General features: G+C 38.3%; 1 protein-coding gene and 1 non-coding gene across 3 annotated transcripts in view; both read left to right on the top strand.

Moving 5' to 3' along the window:
* The window catches only part of LOC105065303 (uncharacterized), a 418567-nt gene that overhangs the window by 148905 nt on the left and 254590 nt on the right, over positions 1–15072 (top strand). The gene's annotated exons all lie outside the window — the stretch shown is intronic.
* Positions 14427–14533, top strand: LOC123615491 (U6 spliceosomal RNA). The gene has a single exon (XR_006723079.2). It is a non-coding gene; the product is annotated as a U6 spliceosomal RNA (small nuclear RNA).

Raw genomic sequence — 15072 nt, 5'->3', positions numbered from 1 at the left:
CCATGCTCATCATATTTTCTGTGCATCTCCTTTTCTGTTTCTTCTTAGCTTGAGGTATTCTTTTTCATTTATCTCAAGGGTTATAGATTCAACAGAAAAGGCAGTGAAATAGCTGTTCTGTGTTACTGGAATGAATTGAAGAGGAGGCTTTTTCATGTCTTCATCCGAAGTCAAAATGATATGGTGTCGAATGAGTTGTTCCCAGGGAAAGGAGTTAGCCAATGCGAATGACCTCAGAGAATCAAATACGGCTTGTTGTCATCTAGTTCGCTGGTGTATGAGTTAGGATATATTCATGGTCAGACTGAGTCTTCTCACCTTTATGACACCAAGTCTAATGTGACATGCATAACTTTTGATTAAGTGATCCTTCTGCTTCTGAGTACTCATTCAAAAGGGAGCTGATATGCTGTATGAAGGCTGAGGTCTGGAAATAGGGAGTCCTAAAACGTACTTAAAAACCGTTTTTAAATGATCATAGTGATACAAAGATCACAACATTTTCTATAGGATTAATTTACATTTTTGAATATGTGATTAATGAAGTTTTCTATGAGCTAGACTTCAAGTTCCTAGAAAATCTTACTATTGTGAGATTCACATTCAATACCCTCACTGCTCACTTCAGAAGATGTTTACATAAGGCTGAAAAGAAGAAGAAAACAGCTGCAGATTCTCTTTCCCTGGCTTCATGCAGCCTTGCATAGTTTGCATATGATTTGCATAATTTAATGTCAAAATGTACAGAATCTTCTTCCATCTTTGCAGCTTTCTCACCAGGGTCTTTTAGTCTTTACTTTATTCTGTAAATATCTTAAACTGTGGTTCTTGGTTATATTTACTTGCTCTTTAGTTTCTAGGATAAAATACCTGTAGTTGGAGGAAATCCCATCTTCACTTTGTCTAATAGTATTCATTTATCTATGCAAGTTTCAGTGGATCATTTGGCTTAGGAGTGACTGGTTTCCTCATTATTCCAGGCTTTTAGGTATATATTTACTGACTGAAGTGTGCTGCACAAAGACATTGTTTGATCGGCTTCCTCCACGGGGAAGAGTAATAAATGGCTTCCATTTAAGGAAAATACACATTGTGTGTTAACAGTATGAGGCAAGAGGATGTGGTAGTTAACCACATGGGCGTGAGATGCCAACTGGCTGGATGGGAACCTTGGTGTTGCTACTTATTGGTTATATAAGCTTTGGCGATTATTTAAGCTCTCTGTGCCTCAATAGAGATATTAAACTATCTATCTTAGACAGTTTGTTGTGAAAACTAAATGACTTCATTCATTTAAAAGCTTAGATTTGTGTTAAAAATATTAGCTGCTATCATCATTTCTTAATAATGATAATAACTCATAGACTTAATGACTGTTCCAAGCCCGCAAGTAATCCTCTGTATCTCTATGCCGCAATAATCGGTAAGGCTGCTCTTTCCTTTTCAGCTTGGTACCACAAAGGGATATGGGAAGAGGGATCTGAAAAGCCTGTTTTTTTAATGTTAAGAAGTCAAATGTAACTATATAAAGCTGAGCTGCTTTTGAGTTAATCTCTGCCCTCTGTCACTTAAAAACAAGCCAGAAAAACCCCAAAACAAAAACAAAACCCAAACTCTAAACACCTGTCCAGTAGCACAATGAAAAGTACTGAAAGTAGTTTTAATTGTAAGTGTCTCAGCCTCTTTACACAGTTTAAGGAAGGAAACAAAAACTCTGTCCCCATCTCTTTTTCTTTCAGTTCTATATTTCGTCAATACATAAAATAATGATGTCCTTTCTGAGCAGTAGCATCTCAGATTCAACGAAATAGGATGTCTCACATGGCATGGTAGTTGCTCCCCAAACTTCTTTCCTCAAAGGACTCTGCCACAAACAATCTGCATCTGTGTGTATCTTTCTCATTGTCTTCTTTGCATTTCTGGATCTCGTCTCTCCTCCTCTCCCCTCTCCCCTCTTCTTCTCTCTAGATACAAATCTTGTTAGCTGTTCTGACTCTTTCTGTCCTCTAATTCATCCTGTACCTCAACTCAGTGCAATGACAGACCCAGACCTGGTAGCTGTCCCAGCCATAAAGACCCATTTCTCTGGTAAAGGAGAGGAAAGGGAAAGGTTATGACTATATTAATTTTGTTTTACAAATCGTTTTGCAAGTATTTCTGCAGAAGCATGTTTCCAGGCCAAAACTCACCTCTCCAGCCTGCCTTATCTGAGCCCATTACCACGTAAGTCTACTCCTCTTTCTTAGACATCACCAAGTTAGAGAGCATACACCTGCTCCACCTCAATCTACTCTTGATAGAGAGCATGACTCAATAGATTAACACTGTGGCAGGTCTCAGGGTGCCTGAGATTTATTTTGGAGTTGAAAATAGCTTATGGTTTTCTACAATCTTTCCCCCAATATGATATAATAATAATCTGTGCTTCATTGTTAAGTGTTCGGAACATATAGCAGTCAGTGGGAACTCACAGGAGGAATGGCCATCTTTCTGAGTGGGGAAGGAATTTGAGAAGAGGTAATAATTCAAATATATATTGAACAGATGAGTGATTGCTGAATAGGCATGTTGCTGGGGTGGGGAGCAGATTTAGGAAGGGACTGGGTAGAAATGAGGAAATATAAGACCAATTCAGGTGAAGACATGAGCAAATACACAGAGTCAGGAAACTTTTAGAAGTGCCCATTCAGTGGACAATGAGGAGATTGGCTTTTGTGAAGCATAGGGCTCAAGGAGAGGGCAGGGTTCCTGAGGAAGCCTGCTAAATTTAATTTAGATGTGCTGAGTTTGTATGTCTAAATTACCCAGGTGAGGAGATCTAAGAAAATTATACACAGGTTTGAAATAGTGGTACATCTTTGAATGGAAATACAGATTTGGGAGTTTTGAACAATTTAATGAGTTGTTTGGAGAAATGGAATAATAAAGATGGATGGGCAGATGATTGTTGTCATAGATCATTATATTACAGTTTAGGATTTTAGAAGTAGAGCCGGCCTGAATGATAATAAACTCTAGGATGAGAAAATTAAAATGAAGATGATGCAAAATAATGTTAACTGATCGCTTTTATAATAACATTTGAAAATGCCTCTGCTGTTTTCAGAATGATTTTCAAATAAAATAATGAAGAACATCATAAGAACCAGATTAGGAGTCTGAATGTCTCCTTGTCTAGCTGCCCTGCCTTATTTCTTGTACAACTTAATCCCTGGTAGAAAGTAGCTACTCTTAGGCTCACATAAGCTTTGGCTTCTTTTTAGACTTCTCTAGAAGAGGGAGTGGTGCCTGTAAAAGTGCTCCAAGTGCAAGATAGTTGTCAGCAGTACTACACTGAAGACATTAGAGATTAGCTGTCAATAGGGAATGTTAACATGTCCCAGTGTAGGAAAAGTAATGGTCCAAGGCCGGTCTGAAAGTGACTGTACCTAGAGGTGAGGTTGGGGCCTTCTAAGGACTGCTTCTCGGTTCTCCTCCTACTTACGGTGAAATTCACTTGGGTTATAGATGATGTGGGTACCTGACTATCATCTTCTTGAAGGTGTTAATGAACTTTATACTGCTTGTTCATAGATGATACAAGTTGTCTTGTTCTCAAGTCTTCAAGAGGGACTAGTTTCCAACCTCTCCCTTACTTCACTCTGTGCGATCGTACAGTGATGCCCTAAAGATGTAATGTTGTATTCACCATCTGAGTCTTTTGGAGTGGTAATGGTCTAATCTTGTTTACTGAAAGCAGTTTTTCCTGATCTATATATTTATGTGTTAATTATTAATTATGTCAAGATGATTTTGACCATGATTGAGCACTTTAAATCCTTAACCAGTCATTTACCCAAAAAAAGATACACACACACACACACACACACACACACAATCAAGGCTAGACAAATGCATTCTCCTTGTTATGGAGGTTTTAGGTCACAAACCACCCTGTAGTCTCTTAAGTCTTCTGGACAGCAGTGAGCATGACCCCTTCCCCAAAGTAGGTCTGAGGCTCAGACTGAAAACATGCCCCTACTACTTGCTCAGCCTCCTTCCTCTAGTTTCACTCTGTACCATTATGTGCATCCTGGTGGTCAGAAGAGGTAAGAAAAGAGGGTGAAAGGAGAAGGAGGACATGTCTCTGGTAGCCTAGCACTAAGGACTAAGGCAGCTTCTACAGAGCTCATTTATCCTGGGTCTGACCCCTAATGTCTGCTTGCCTTTCTGAGGAGGGGATGTGGAGGGGATGAAGGAAGAAGAGAAAAAGAGGGAGGAGAAGAATGGCGCCCCCTACTGTTGGTTAGCAGTTGGGGATCCAACAGGAAGAGGGCAGGAGAGAGAATCCTAAAAGAAGTCAGGATTCTAAATCACTGAATTACCCAGAAGGCAGACCTTTAACCCTTGTTATACCCCTAACGTAACTGTCTGTGATCCAATACTGTCCTTGCTGCCACCATCCCCATCACATGCTTCCCTTAGCAGTGGAAGTAGAAAAATGGGGGAGGAGCTGTGGGCTCCTTCTAGAGATCATTTGTTTGTTTATTCAACACATATTAATACTTACTGAGTACCTGTTTGTGCTGCCATTTTTCTAGACACCATGTACAAACTTACAGTGAGTGAGAAAGAGAGACTTAGAAAAGAAACTGAAATTTTGATTGTTGTCTCTGGATTTAAACAGAATGAAAACTGTTCTCAATTACTCTGATATATTTAATTTTCCTTGTGAACAAGTGCTATATAGAATGTGGGTAGGTGATTTCTACATCGATTTAGAGTCTCTTGCTTCTATATATTTACAAAAAATTTATTGATATATTGTATTGAATTACTATAGATTGGGAAATTATACAAGTCTATTTCATTCTGAGTTAAATTTTGGAGGAGATGTACCAATTTACTGCCTTGGCAGGTTGCTTAAAGTGGCTGTATGGTTTTTAGTCTTCTGATAGCCAAGCTGAAGAGTGCCAGGGTATTTGGCAAGATTTCTGTCCCACTGTGCAGTCAGACAGACATATGTTGAACTGTGGAATAAGCCCAAACCTTTTCTTGGACTGGAGACCTGTAGACCCCATGAGGATGTAAGTCATGGTCACTAATTATAGAACTTTACATTGAAGACCTGCAAATGTGTAGCTGAGATGGTAAGTGTGTGGTTTTCTGTTAATTGAGAGCAGATATGAGCCACTTTGACTGAAGGTAGAGTTTCTGGACTACTGGTAAATTAGCTAGAGATTACCAACACAAGGATGTCCCCATGCTGATTTTTGGCCAGAGAATCTTGGCACCAAAGAAGGCTTTCTTGGCCAGCCCCCATGAACAAACTGGCCTAGAGTCTGACATTGAGAGTTGATAATAATCCAAGACAAAGGTGCACTTTTTGAAGAACATGTGAAGTCCTGATTTTACTCATTTTTATTTCTTTCCATAATTAATTTCTCTAGAAATAGTTATAACTGAATAATTTCTCCTTTATGAATTTCTCTATTAATAATTACATTTGAATTCAGCCCATCTGCTCTTCTGTAATGCTTTCTAAGTGAAATTACCAGTTATTTCTAAAGAGAGAATTGGTATGTTGTTCCCTTTGTTTTTGGTTAAATTTTAGAAGTTGAATTCTGTGTCTTTGGGCAGTTTAGTAGGTTCCACATACTTCTGATGACGGTGTCTGGAAACCTCTTCCTAAGTACTTAGGAGTAAAGAGTCTGGTAGGAATAACTGGATGTGAAAATGTAAAATTATGACCACATTTATCATCTTATAACAAGTTTTGTGCCCCTTGTGGCGAACCTTTCTGTGACTATGAGAGTTTGAACAGCAATAGGTTGCTTCCTTCCCTTAAGTTATGAATTAAAAGTCCTTGATCCTTCCTTGGTGAAAATGGGGAGATTTCCAGCAGGAGAGCAAAGTCGGCAGTGTTGGCATGGAGTGCTGTTAGCTGGACAGCTCTACCACCCAGACCAACCTGGTCCAATCTTTTTGCTACTTGTTCCATATTTTGGATAGATTAGTGTCCCTCTTAAGTGCTTACATATTTAATCATTCACTAAAATATATTTAATCTCTTCTTTCTCTAGGTCTTCATTTTGCCTTGTTTCAGGTTTTCATAGTATTGCATTATATGGAAACATGACTCATGTGTCTTATTATTTCTCCTATTATAGCAGAGATCAATGAATTTTGCTCTAAATTTCAAATAATTTTTTAGTAACTAGCCATGAGCATTATGACATAGGTGTATTCTTGTGAATTATGTCCTTACTTGAATACCTGCCTATACCGCTATGTTGAAATAGAATTAGCTCTGAATTAGTATGATTTCAGAAATAATGCATTCTTGAAATTCATATGAAAGCTGAATGCATCAAATATGTTCAATGGACTTCAAACTTTCATGATGCCATGGGGTCAGATGGAGAGCTAGTGCTACAAAGCTAAAGTGTATTTTAAAATCCTAATCATATTTCATGCACATTCTTTAATTTTTTTCTTTCCCATGGAACACACAGTTGACTTAAGTCCCATTATGTTCTCACTGAACATTCAGATTTGTCACTTTAAATAGAGCTAAAATTTGCTTCTTTTATTTTTTTAATCTAAGAACTTGGTATTTTTCTCCATTGATTCTTCTGTTATGACTTTAATTGAAGTTCAGTAGTTTACTTCTTAAGTAGTCAGCTACATTTCTTGTTAAGTTTATTCCTAGGATTTATCTATTTCCTATAATTTCTGGAATATAAGAAATCTATTAATTTTTCTATATTGATCTTTAGTTAGCTTCTTTGCTAAAATCTCTTATTAGCTCTTAGAGCTGTTGATTTTTCTGAACAGACTACCATGTGGTCTGCAACCAATGGCACTTTGTCTCTGTTTCCAAAATTTATGCTCATTTCATTTTCTTTTCATATTGGATTGGCTTTTAATATAATATTAAACAGTAGTTACAGTGGATGTCCTGTCTTTCTCTCTCTTTTGTATCATACTTTTCATGAAATCTTTATTTCTTATCATAAATTTAGCATATGAATCAATTGATTTTTATTTCATTTTGCTTTTTAAAAAGGGGACAAAAAGAAGAAATGAAATATTCAAATAATTGCACATAAGGTACTATGACATGGGCAAAGGGGTGTCAATGCTGGAACTGAATTGATGGCCAACTGGCAGTATTGCTGTACAATGGCCTGAAATGTTCTTGGGAAGTTTATGTTCCAAAGACTACCTTATGATAGAACAGGTTTGTTTTGGGATGTTTGTGAAGGTGTGAGTTGTATCATAGTCCAAAGTTATAAACTTGACATCTTCCTATAATAAATATGGCTGTGACTGTTGAAAACATGGTCGGGTTTTTTTTTTTTTTTTTTAATGATTGCTGGGATTAGATCACTAATTATCAAGAATGGGAGAGGGTACAACTGCCTTCCTCATTACCTCATAAATAAAAATTGGAACATGGTTTTCTAACAGTTTATGATTTTAGGCCAAAGTAAGTAGAAGTATAGAGTAAGAGAGGACACTGAGTAAGAATATTCATCAGCAGGGAATTAAATTGCTTTCATGTAATGAAATTGTTGGATCTTTAAATAAGAATTGATAACTTAGAAATATACATAACCAAGCACCAAAATACTCTATGAAAAAAAATCATCCTCTGATAGCAAGAAGAAATTCTAGAAATACTAAAAGATAACTGTAGAAATTTAGCTGATGAAAAAGTTTAAAACATTTCCCCCTGGCCTGGAGAGGCTGTAGTTTTTGTTTTTGTTTTTTTTAAACAACAATGGAATAGTATATTCAAAGTAACTCATGGGAAGAGGTTTGACTGAAAATCCCTCTAGGACGTTCACAGTGGATCAACAGAAAAGCAAATGCCTCTGTAGTGAGTAGTGGCCTCGTGACTGCTGAGCTGGCCAGGGCCCGAAGGGCAGTCACCAGCCTTCCTTATGACATATCCAAAGATGTGTGATGATCTTTGGCTTGGTCAAGGCCCCTGTCCTTATCTGAGGGTGTCTGATTTGGAGAGTATAACAGAACAAGAAGATGTGTTTCCAGGTGGATTCCCCCCTCTAGCATTGACTTCATTGATCCTTTTTGTACATCCAATGCTCTAGTCAGTCTGGATTAGTAGCTTTTCCCCAAACACTGCCACCACCCTTTACGCATCTAAGCCTTTCCTCTTGGCTGTTACGTCTGTCTGAAGTTACTTATCTGCCTTTTTCATCTGCCAGACTCCAACCCAGTGCTGAAAGGCTAGTTGACCTCGAGTGGTTTAAGCAGGAAATTGTAGCAACACTTCACGTCCCACCTGCTCTCTCTCTCCAGTCCTCTACCACTGACCAAATACAAAACTAACAAAATCATCTTCTCTCTGAACTTCCTGAGCACTTTTTACTTCTTTGGTACATTTTAGTTTTCACAGCAATTGTTCATTTTGATCTCTCTACCAAATTATAAACTCAACAAGGAAGAAAACACTGTGTCTTAGTCATTCACTTATTCATTGTGCATTTTCCTCTGCCCTCCCCCTATTCACTTTCCATTGTACTTTGTATATTGTAGATATTCAAACAAATATTAACTTACCTTGAAGGTAAATTTCATTGTTGAAATAAGATCAAAGCACATGACATGAACCGTTTAAAACGCTCTGAAATAGGAAGTTAAATAAAAGAAGGTAAAAGAGTCAAGAGCTTTTGTCTTTAAAGTCTCTTACATCAAGATAATGATAGTAGTGTATCTAGTGGAACAGTAAAAGGGCTCTTATTTGACTGGTTTATGTCAGATTCCTTGGAAACACACTCTGACATGGAGATTTGCGCATAAGAAGTTTCCTGGGGAGTCCCTCTTGCCTGTATGAGGCCAACGCTTGTGGGTGGGAGGAAGCAGGAAGCAGGCAGGACTGAGGAGTTCCAACATAGGTCTGAGCTGATTCCCCGCAGAGTTCTGATCTGGATGTCACTTCAGAGTTGTTCTATCTCATGTCTAGAGGGCCAAGTCTTTATACCACCCTGTTGACCATTATTGGAAAAGGGTCGGTGACCTTGGGCTAAGTGGCACCTTTTGGCTGGAGGCAATCATGAGAAAGGGACTCAGCTGAGAGCCACCAGCTGCCAATACTCCCAGCAGCTCTGACCTGGCCTCAGTTCTGAAGAGGGGATCTGAGTGGCACACCGCAGCATCCATCAGTGCTACACTAACACCATCAGGGTACAGGTTGGTTAAAACTCAGGTAAAGAGGAGAATAGTAAAAAGCAATACATACATCAACAAAAGACTTTATTTCAACTTAAATATATAAATATGTGTTTATTTGCTAGTCTTTCAATTATAGAAACAAGGCTTTATTTGAGCACGGACTCTCTGGTTGATGTTTTGCATCTTTCATCAAGTGACACGAGAAGATCATTGTGCAAAACATCCTGTTTCAATATTTGTGAAACATCATTGTCCTTTTTACATATAATTTGAAAGCAGTATTTTTACTGATTTGCCTTTGTTATATCTTAGTTTTAAAACTTGATCTTATATTTCATCATAGTGTTAATGCACCTATATGGAAGTATCAAACAGTTCTATAAGCCTTATCATTAAAAACAGCCGTACTCCATCCCACCCACCCCCACCTTTGATCGTCTCTCCATAGGCAGCCGCTTTAGCTCTCTTGTCTCCTTTTCACCTGGACTTATATCCGTATAAACATCTCGATGTTTATGTTGTTATTTTTGTCTTAATTTTTCAGTTTAGATATTTTCTATTGATGTCTACTACAGAAATTGATGATTCAGTTTTCTTATATCCCTAATCTCTGTCTCCCTGGCTCTGTTCTTCAACACATACTTCCCCTGATGTCTTCCAATTATCGTTATGTTTTAAAGTTGTGGTTTGTATTTTTAAGCCTACGTTACTCTCATTTACAGCTGAGCCATGGAGTATGCTATGATTTCATTTACTTTTCTATGTAGCTTTCAGGGGTTTTTTGGAGTTAGTAATTACCAGAAACTCTCTATGCCTCAATTTCTTCAACTGTAAAATGGGGATAACTGTACCTACCTCTTAGGGCAGTCAGAGCTATAAAAGTGTTAATTATTAGTTTTCATTGATTTTCTTCTTTATATATATCAATCCCTAATTTATCTCAAACTTTTTAACAGGTCTGTAAATATGCTTTCAGTACACTTCATCACATATTGAGTGCTCAGTCAGTAAGTGCCAAAAACATGCATAGCCAATACTCTAAACTGTGCAAAGTAATTTAATGGAGAGAACAAAGTGTTTGGAACTGGGAGGCCAGGTTCAAGGCTTGGGTCTCCGCTGCCTAGCTGTGTGACCTTGGGCTAGTCTAGTTGAATCGCAGTTTTATAATCTGCAAATAAGAGGATTGGATTAGATAATCCCCAGGGTCTCTCTCCAGTTCCATGATTCTGTTAATGAAATAAAGGATATGCAGAAAATGTCAAGCATGTTAAGATTGCAGTGATATTAGCTGCCACCACTTCTAGTGCCACGTCCATAAGACCTCTTAATAACCTCTGTCAGGCAAGATGATGGAGACATCCCTCACACTGCAATAAAGGAGAATTTTGCTTAGTCATTCCGCTCGAGCAATTGTCCCACCCCTTTGGGACACCTGGTTGTAATTTGAGGGAGCCACCACTAAATGTCGCTGTAGGTCACATAACTGGTCATAAGTGGTCAGGAGTACTCTGTGTCCGCCTCCAAGCCTCAGAACTACCAGTTGGCTCCTTACAGGTTTAGAAGTACACACTTTAAATACCTGAATGCAAACATCAGAAACAAGGGGATGGGAATTAACTATGATTTTAAAAGGAGAATGGTGATAGCTTCCAAACTCTTCCATTTGCCTGTTCCCTCAAAGGGTGTTTCTGCATATCTAGTTACTGCTGTAAACTGGGCAAACTGGTATTTAGAGGAATACCCAGTTGAGCAATTGCTAGACTGTTTGGTCTACACCTTCATGATTCTTCCCCCTCAATAGAAAGAGATTAAGCTGCAGAAGGGAAATATGGGACTCTTTGTTTCCTGGTTCTTGCTTCTGTTGTATCTCCAAGCTTATCTGGAATTCTAGATACTTAGTGTACTTCATTGATTTTATGGAAATATGCGCATATTTTCATATTTTAATGTTTCTGAAATTGTGATGCTTCATGGAATCAATGGCAACATATGATTAGTAGCACTTTTTCTTTTTTAGTGATGTCTTATAATCAATGATGTCTTTGATGCGATACGGTATTGTATCTGATACGGTATATCCATCTTAATTTATCGGTGGTCAGTACCGTGTTAAAAGTTGTTTGACGGATAAACTTCCTTTTCCAGTGTAATTTTTTAAGGAGCTCAGACTGGAAGAGAAAGCAATATTTGTTGAATGTCCACTGGTGTCTGAGCTATGGGCCATGCATATATGATTGTGTTTAATCCTTTTCATGCTATGAAGTGGGTTTTTGTTTCCATCTTACAGGAGACAAAACTGAGGCCCAGAAAGTTCAGTCATTTGTACAAAGTCATACTGCTAGTATGAGTCACTGCTGAAAACTGTGTGTTTATGTATTTTGATCACAAACCCGACACTTTCTGTACCATATTATATTGATATTTCAGGGTACACCACTTCTCTTTAACACCAGGTTTTTCTGACTTAGCCCAGAGAACTTAGCCCTCTTTCTGACAGCCTTTAAAAATGTTGAATTGAACAATGTAGAAGTGGTTTCTCTGAATTCCAGCCTCAATCTTTGTGATTAAAAGGATGGAGTGAGACTTGCTGCAGCTGAGATGTGAGTGGCTTCTCTGTGGGATGTGGGCTCTGGGAGTAAACAGGGCTGGGTAAGTGCTGCCTGGGACCCACCCAGCACAGCTCATGCGGGGCCTTTGGATTCCCGTAGTCTTCTGGAAGACCTTTCTAGGAAATAGTTTTCAAAATGCCTTGAATTAAAAAATATATATATATATTTTTCCTCCAAGTCTCTAACTTACAGAAAGCCAGTGTATCAGTTTCAGAACATAGTTCTAATCAGAGCCCACAGGGTCCTGGAGACCCAGGCACGATGCAGTTCGTAGGAAGGATTTAGTCCGTTTCCCTTAACTTTCCAAGGGGCAAAGCTGAGAAATAAGAGCAAATTCCTTTCACACACCTTTGCTTTGAGAGCCCCTCCCCCTGTACGCAGAGGGGCCCCCCCTGGGAGTCAGGAAGGACCAGAGGGTGGAAGGCAGTTTACATCATATCATCATTGTGTTTGCACAGGCCCAAGAGAGCTGAATCTTCCGTTCTCAGCAACTCTCAGAAATTGCTGAAATACATCCCATTCTACTTCCCCACCTCCTGTTCTGAAGGGCATTTGTTGTTTACAGGCTGCACTTATATTTTCCAATTCCAATCCTTTTTGTTTCAAGTTCTCATTTGTAAATCTAAAAGCAAAGCATTACCAATCTGTCAGAGGTTCTGTTCCATTCATTTGTCTAGAGATTTATCATACAAATATTCCTTTGATATCTACAACTTGGGGTCTTATGATGATACGATAATCTGTGGTTCCTCTTTGCAGTGATTCCTCAAATAGAGGGCATATGATTATAACATATACAGGACATAAGAGACAAAAATTCAAGGTCACTAAGAGATGAGTTGATTACAGTTTCTTAAAGTTCCCTTGGCTTAAGGAAAGTACTATTTGCTGAAGCAATTTTGAAATTATGCATTTAACTTTCCACTTCTTAAGGGAGGTAATGACTTTATATTATGTTTCCTGAGTGAAAACCATTGGATAAAGCCTGTCTGTACCTCTTCAGAGCCATCCATCCATTTCGTAGTGATTTGCTCTTGGAAGGAAGGCCAAATGACAAGCATGAGGCTTTTCATTTTATCTAAAATTCTTGAACCTTCCAATGTGAAACACATGAGAGTTACATGGGTATATGTGGTAACATACAAGAATAGAAGTCACCCAGTATCTTCCCAAATACTAAGATCAGGGGGCATCTTGCAATCCTCATTTTATGTGATTTCTTGACTGCATTTCACTCACTTATTTAATTATTCACCTCTTCAATTATTTGACAAATATTTATTGACCAGTAGCTATGATACCATATGCTGTTAATAAGACATAGTCCCTGCTTTTGGGAAACTAATATTCTGTGAGGGCAAGTAGACAGTTAAAGTGTGCTGTGGCAGCCACTCAGACAGGGTTTAGAATGGGATGAGGAGGGAGCACATAAAGGAGGTTCTAGTCCTGATTTGGGAGATCAGGAAGAGTTCCTTTGAGGAAGTGCTGTTCTGTGACAACATTCTGGCTCTTCCACTCCTCTGCTTTTTCTTAATTTCCTTAGCTGATTCTTCTTTCTTTTCATCCTAGTAAGTATCAGTGCTCCTGAAGGGTTTGTCCCAACCCCTTATTTCTTATACATTTTCCTAGGTACTTAAAATCATAACCATGGCTTCAGCTACCCTCTACACAGTTGGTGCTTAAGTATATCTTAAACTCGCCTTAGACTATTAAATTAGTGACTCATTCATTATTCTATCAAACATTCATTGACTGTCTACCTCATACCAGACCGTGCCCAGAGTAACAGAGATGAGTGAAGTTGACTTCTTTAGTACTTGCTGAGTTTTCAGTCTCACCAGCAAGAATTATGTCACAAAACTATAAAATATGTGAGAATTAAAAACTTTAGCAACACAGGAAGAGAAACCATTAACTGCTCTTGGTGGTGTCGGAAATCCTTGCAGAGGGAAGTAGGAATTGGCTAGGTGATTCAGGAGAAGGGACTTCAGGCAGAGGGAATATAATAGTATGTGCAAGGACTTGGAGGTCTCCTTGACTTACCCAGATAGCAATCAAGTGTTTATGTGCCTAGATTATAGGATGTGTAGTGGAAAGAATCTAGCCTTGATGGTACAAATTGTAATCAGGTTGTCAGTAGATACCATGCTCAGAAACAGGGACATTTTCTTTCAGGCATTAGAGAGCAAGGAAAGATCTCTTAACTGTCAACTTACAGAATCAAATTCTGCAATATCAGGCGGTAATGTAGAGGCTGGAATGGTGGCAGAGAGATCTAGTGGGAAGCTAAATAAGAGGTGACAAGGATCTGAACTAAGACAGTGGCAGAAAAGAAAATTTTATGACTTGAGAGTTTTCTGTAGTCACATCTGTAAGATGTGATAGGGAGGGAGCAGATAAGAATCAAAAAAGACACTGGAATTTGTGGTTGAAAGAGGGAATAGATGGTCTCACTGTTAACCAAGATATGAACAATTGGAGGCAGGTATGCAGTGGGGGAATACAGCTGTGGACAAGTCAAGTTGTCAACGCTTGTGCAACATTCCAGTGGAGATGTTTAATAGGCAATTGGAAATAATGAATTTGAAGCTTGGGAGGGGAGTCAGGGATGAATATACACATTGTGAATGAACATCAATGCTCATTTTGGCAGCACATATACTAAAATTGAAATGACACAGAGAAGATTAGCATGGCCCCTGTGCAAGGATGACACACACGTTCGTGAAGTGTTCCATATTTTTTAAAGAATGAAATAATGCCATTTATAGCAAATGAATAGACCTAGAGATTATCATATTAAGTGAAGAAAGTCAGACAGCTAAAGGCAAATATCATATAATGTCACTGACATGTGGAATCTTGAAAAAATGACACAAACGAACTCATTTACAAAACAGAGACTCACAGACATAGAAAACAAATTTATGGTTACCAGAGGGGAAAGGGGGGAGGGATAAATTGAGAGTTTGGGATTAACAGACACAAACTACTATATACAGAATAGATAAACTACAAGAGCCTACTGTATAGCACAGGGAAGTATATTCAATAGCTTGTAATAACCTATAATGGAAAGGAATATGAAAAGGAATATATATGTGTGTATAACTGAATCACTATGCTGTACACCAGAAACTAACAAAACATTGTAAATCAACTGTCAATAAAAAATTTTTAGAAAGTCAAAAAAAAAGAGAGCATAATATAGATTGTAGTTGAAGCCATAGAAGTGATGGATTATGTTCATATTCAACAAATTTTTTAAAAAGTCTATTATGTA

The sequence above is a fragment of the Camelus bactrianus genome, chromosome 2, assembly GCF_048773025.1.
Source record: "Camelus bactrianus isolate YW-2024 breed Bactrian camel chromosome 2, ASM4877302v1, whole genome shotgun sequence".
Classification (NCBI taxonomy): Eukaryota; Metazoa; Chordata; class Mammalia; order Artiodactyla; family Camelidae; genus Camelus; species Camelus bactrianus.
Note: the sequence above shows the minus strand (reverse complement) of the source record. Positions and strands in the feature narration are given on the sequence as shown.